Raw genomic sequence first — 6,332 nt, 5'->3', positions numbered from 1 at the left:
CAGATTTTTTAATTCGTACTCTGCAATATTGTTATGTAGCATTTACAACAGGTTTACATCGATGCAGCACTGCAAAAAGCTAGTAGGATGGAATACAAATTTCTTGCAAAAAAAAAAAAAGAAAAAGAAACACTTTCTTGTGTAGCTTACACCAGAATAAAGGACGATAAATTTCATGGCTATTTCAAAATGTGTAAAAAATTAATAAGGTTGTCTGTGAGGCAAGGAAACTATACAACTGGCGGTTTACATTCTACTCAAGGAATAAATATGAAGCCATGTGGGGAGTTAAAACGGTAAAACACAGTATGCTGCCTGCCTACATTTTAGCATAGAATGGCATTCTATAAATTTAAGACGTAAACACAAATTAAAAAATAACTTCCGGTCTAGAGGAAGTACTAGACAAGTGCTTTGTGATCGAAAAACACTTTTACAGAAGGCAGATTTGTAAAATTCTGCTACATCTGTCATTATATTTGAAACAAAATAGTTCAAAACTACTGACCAAATTTGCCTACTTAGTCAGCTTCAAGTAAATGTTTAAGTACGTTCGTACGTATATAGCATTAAGAGATCTTACAGTGTCATAAAAGGAACAGGTCATCAGAGACTACTCCAGCAGCATCGGAATTTCGTAAACCATATTTAAATGCTTCATTCCGCTCTAATTACACATTTCTATGTCCAAATGCAATCGGAAGTACCTGATATTCAGCTTTTCTATTTGGTTTTCGTGATACCAATTTTCTTGGAGGTACGGTACTGTATTCTCATGTTTGGTTCTTTATTATGGTATAAAGTCATTCGTCCCAGAAAATTAAAATTTGCGCTTGAAATTGAACGAAATTGAAAGTAGACAACAGTGCGGAATAGAACAATTTGTTTCAAATAAACTAACCATCTCAGCAGAAAAAATTAATAGAAGCAAATTTCTCTACAAAACTGACAAAAATAGCTTCATTAAGACATTAATGGTTGATTGCTAATAACGTGGAGATAATATAAAATCAGATAATTGTAACTACTAAGTTATTTTGGTCTTTCATGGTTATGAGAATGTATATTAATTCACTTGATGGCTCCCGGCCACAGAAATCTGTTTTGTTTTGATTTGACATGGGAGCTGTAAACGAAGAGACCAGCAACATCACGAAACATATACACGGGTCACGTGGAGAAGGACTCTCCTACTATATAACTCAGCTTGCTCTGCGCATGCGCGAATCTGGCAGCTTGGGCGCGCCAGAAAAATTTTTCCGGGTAGCATCTGGCTACTTGCTGCTACTGCTCATACAGCAAACAGCCACGCTTCAAGTAGCCAGAAGTGGGAGGAAGGCACTGCTCGTACGTGAATTCAGCTCTGCGCCTGCGCATGAGCCCGCTGGCAACTGCTCATACAAACCTTAGTAAAGGTGCTGTTTATTATTATTCGTCATTTGAGCCTGCCGGCTCGTTAACGCTTATGATTGCTCCAGTATTAATTATCCAAGGGTTGGTCTGTCTTCAATTTGTGTTTTAAGAGTGCAACTACAGTATGAACTACGACTTGAATCTTCTGAAAACTAATAGCGATCCACAGTCATAACATCGACTGTAAAATTAAAACTTAACCAAATTCATACTGTAGTAGTCAATTGGTTTGCTCATGCAATTTTGCGCGGCAGGAAGCCATACATCAGCGGCATAGCGACGTTGGTACAGCACGATCCGTTGTCGTTGTGAGTTCGATCTTGTGTACCGCCAGTCGACTGCTATTTGTATTAACACTTTTTTCAATGTTAGCCAGCAACATTCTGATCTTTAACGTGACAAAAAGTTTGATAATAAACTAATATTCCGACGTCACTCAGCCGAATTACGTCTATAGCAGAAAATACTGTTCACTATCTCACTGGAATAACAACATACCATCTCTTAGTTTAAGTATTAGTACCACAGGGCCATTAACGTATCAGAACAACAAAATTGTCTCTCGCCTAGCATTATTCACACAAAACGTTAACTATATGTGTTTACTCAAGCTAAATTTAACACCAGTATTATTAGCAGGAAACTCAGTGCACCTATAGAATATAACTTTTGTGTTTCTCAGTTAGAAGTATTACCCACATATGCACATCCAGATTTATTATAAAATAATAATTCTCTGTATGTTATACGAGAATATGTACTTGTCAGCCAGCTAAAGTAGTCTTTATTTATTAAATCCACATAATAATAACGTTTGAAGGAAGGGCTGGCAAGTTATGATTTCGAATTTGTCTTGAATTGAAACAGAAATTGTCTCGTGTAACTCGCTTCTTTCTTTCAGAAATGATTCTGCTCCTCCAGCAAACCCTCAGATACTTTGTCTGTCGTGGTTTCCTTCTGTCAATTGAAGGCTTCATTGGTATTGACAAGATAACAGCCAGTAGGAGTATTAAAAGGATGTTATGACAATGAACAGCTTGCACAAAAGGCAGTTTAGTTAATTATTTCAGTTCTCTATTGTAATTAAATGAATATAAAATAAACAAATGTATATGGATTCATATATTTTTTTATTCTGAATTCACTTCTTTTCAGTTCTATTTTCTAATCCTAATTTTAAGCTCTACACTTTTTTTTAACTGATACAGTTCTTCCTCCCTTCATTGGTTTTTGTCATGCTAGTTTTGAAGCAGCACTGTCTGCAATTCTGCTAATTCTCTCACATTTGAGAATAGGCAGTTTTAAGCTGAGATTTTATAATAAGGAAGAACACAGCGAGAGTGTCATGTCTCTAATTACTACTACATCCCCACAGATCACATACAACTGCTAGAGATGATTGCACAAGCCAAAATGATGTATGAAACAGTTACTGTCCCTCAAACATTTAGGGTGAAATACGATAACAACAGCCTGCAGTTTGGATATGTGACATAGGTACATTGCTACTGTAATAAAAAATAAATAAATTAATAAATATTAATAAATAATATTGACTATGTGTATGAAGACACATTTTTGTAGAATATAATACAATTGCATTATTAAAATGTTCTGAGTTACTTTGTGTCTTTTGGCATCGGACTTTCCTTACATTTTAATTGTAGCTGCAGCCAGCAGACTCCAAGAACACCAGTACTTGTCGTAATCTAGAATATCCTCCTTGTATGTTCTTATCTTCACCTCAATATATAAAAAAATACTTGATACTGTTGTTCAATATAATGTTATTCATGCACACATGACACATAGAGCTCGCAGTACTTCATATCTAAAGTCACACATATTCATCATCCTTTTACATACAAGTGAGTGTAAGAGTGAAAAACAAAAAAACTGTGCAAAAATTTGAGTGTTTTTTTCTTTTATTTGTCTGCACCTTACCGCGCATTCATAATTAACGTCCTTGCCAACTCTTTGGGTCGATCGGAGTTTCATTTTTTGTTTTTTAATAAATATTAACTTTATGATATCCTGGGGGTCTTTCATCATGTACCTACACAATTGCCCCCACTCTGTACGTTGACATGGTATGGAGACATACAGTGTTTTCTTTTTGTTTGTTTATATTTACATTTGCTGATGGGGTCAATGCCCTTTATTGTCAGCTTCTTTTTTATTTAATGTAATGGTTACATCAGTTTATCTCATGTATGTTACTATTCTACAAGAAATTAAGAGATTATATATATATATATATATATATATATATATATATATATATATATATATATATATAATATGATTGTCTATTACATATTTGAGTTTAGCATGCTAACAATAATGTTCCGTTTGCTTCATTCTCGCTGCTGGGTTTTGTACTGGCGCACTGGCCGATTTTGGCGACTAGCTAAGCTAGATGCTAACGGACAACATGCTAGATGTTACCGTCGCACATGCGTGCATTCATTTTCTTAGTGTTCATTTCACATTGAGTGTCACACTTTCACCTGAGTGCCACATATTGAAGAACTGCCTTGTATTCATTCTGGGTGCAGTGGGTGTGACGTTATTGTTGAGATCCGACGCTGTCGCTGAAGATCTCCATTTTTACGGTCTGGGCGTCATGATTACCAGCCATACTCATATTTGCAGTGGGGAGATCCCTGACCAACAGCATCCATTGATGAGTTAAGTAAGGGCTCAAACAATTATAGATCACTTGTCAATGTATCAAGCATTGTGAGCCACGATACTTCATTGTACACACATGTTCATGTCACCACACTTGACTGTCCACTTATTATAATACACATATAGCCATCCACAACATTGTATAAATTGCTTGTCTTTAAGGTTTATTTCTTCATATAAAGTTTGGTTTCCATTGAAAATTCAAACAAGTTTTGAGTTACAACTATATACATAACATGATAGCTTATGCCTATGGCTGACATTCCATCCATTGCTTATATTATGAACATAAATTTCTTAAGTTTTAAAACTTCATACAATTTTCATTAACTGGGTTCTGCTACTACAGTTTGTTTGTTAGTTTCAACTTCTCTTCATTCAGATCACACCTACAAATTAGTTAATATCATATTATTATGACAGAATACAAGCATATGACACATTTATACTTCATTTTATATATAGGCTTTTATCACTTATGGGAGGTCATTTCTTCCTTAGGCAGAAGAGGAGAAAAATAGTGGAAATAGGACTAAAACATTACGCATTGCTGGCCTTACTACACTTGGCGCTGCCTCCTTTGTTTGGGAGGGAAGAAGGGAAATACTCAAATATTGGTTCAAGGATTTATAAGGAAAATGTTAGTCGTACAATCATGGACTAGTTGCTAAGGAACTTTTGTTTCATTGAAAGAAAGTGTACTGACTAATCACCCATGTAGTATCATGTTGTTTCTTCATGTATTAGTGCTGTATACTTCAATTCACCTGTAGCTTAGTGTTAAACATGACTTTTTAACCATTGTGGACTTATTTTTCTCAAATACCTGGGAATGTCATTATTCAAACTTTCATGTGACATGATAAAAATCAATTGGTTTTTGTAAAATCTCATACTTATGTGTACTCTTATGTTTATGTGTACTCCTCAGCGAATAGGACCTGATAATTGTCATGGATACACAATACAACTATGCACATTTCATTTTTCATTTGCCTTATGACATTTGTATAAATATCCTTACAACTAAATTGTTTACTCAAGGTGTGGTACGCGTCTTCATTTGGTACCTGCTACTCTCAACGTAATTCTCTTCTTGTGTGCCATGGCGATGCACTGCTCACTGAAAGAAAAAACTTAAAACTAACTTAAAACTAGTTGTATTATGTAGCTTGGTGGCCACTGATACTTTTGTCATTACATACACCTGCAGTATTCCCATACTTTGTTTAAATTCATAGACATTCGTTTATTCTGTTTCACATTATGATCATTTACTATGCAAAGAAAATTATTTGACACCTCTCATGGCATTTTTTCTGCCTGTGATACATATAGCTTAGTATTTAATTAAATCTCTGTGTACATATATTAATAGGTTCCTTAGTTCTTAGGTAGTAGATGTATTTGCGTATTGTTTCCGTTTACTAAGTACTTGTATATAGCACATTCCTGTTTGGTTGCGCCTTCTACAGTGTGTCGTGCGTGCACACAGGTCAAGGCCTCCTCTTCTGCTACTGACATCAGTGTGTATTGTTGAGCATATGACAGCTGAGCTATAAGCTGATTTCGTATATATTTTGTCTTCGCATGAATCGGTGTGTTGCTCCTCATTGTTTTTAATTTTTGAGCCTATGTATACCAAATTAAAGATTTATTTATGCATATACACATTACTTTATCTCAAAACACACTCCAGAAGAAAAATTACATTATTTACAATGGTCTTGTGATTTAAAAAAATGTTACCACGCTTCGTCATTCTACAAAGGCTTTTATGTCTTTGTGAGTGTGGAGACCCTTGTCTCTTCTGTCTTCTGAAAAACAAACCTGTACGTCCCAGGATATGGTATTTTGGAAATTACATATGATCCTGAGTAGAGTAATTGCCATTTATTATTCAGTTTGCCAAATTTTGTCGATCTATGGTGCGTCTGTAAGAGGACACATTGCCCTTCAAGAAATTGTGTACCATGTTTCAATTTCTTGTTATAAATTTTCCTTCTATATATGGCACGGTTTTCTAGTGTAATTATGCCTTGTTTGATGTTGTTGTATGCTCTTTTCTGTAGTGGTTACCTTTCATATGGGCAACTACCACTCATTGATTTGCTTTGTCCAGAACATCAATTCGTGAGGTGCGAAAAATGTTGAAGAATGTGGAAGTTCATTGGCAACTTGCCTGGTTAAATTCTATAAAGACTTGTTCTACTGGGCTTGCTTCG

The sequence above is a fragment of the Schistocerca cancellata genome, chromosome 2, assembly GCF_023864275.1.
Source record: "Schistocerca cancellata isolate TAMUIC-IGC-003103 chromosome 2, iqSchCanc2.1, whole genome shotgun sequence".
NCBI classification, from domain to species: domain Eukaryota; kingdom Metazoa; phylum Arthropoda; class Insecta; order Orthoptera; family Acrididae; genus Schistocerca; species Schistocerca cancellata.
This window is presented reverse-complemented; position numbering follows the sequence as displayed.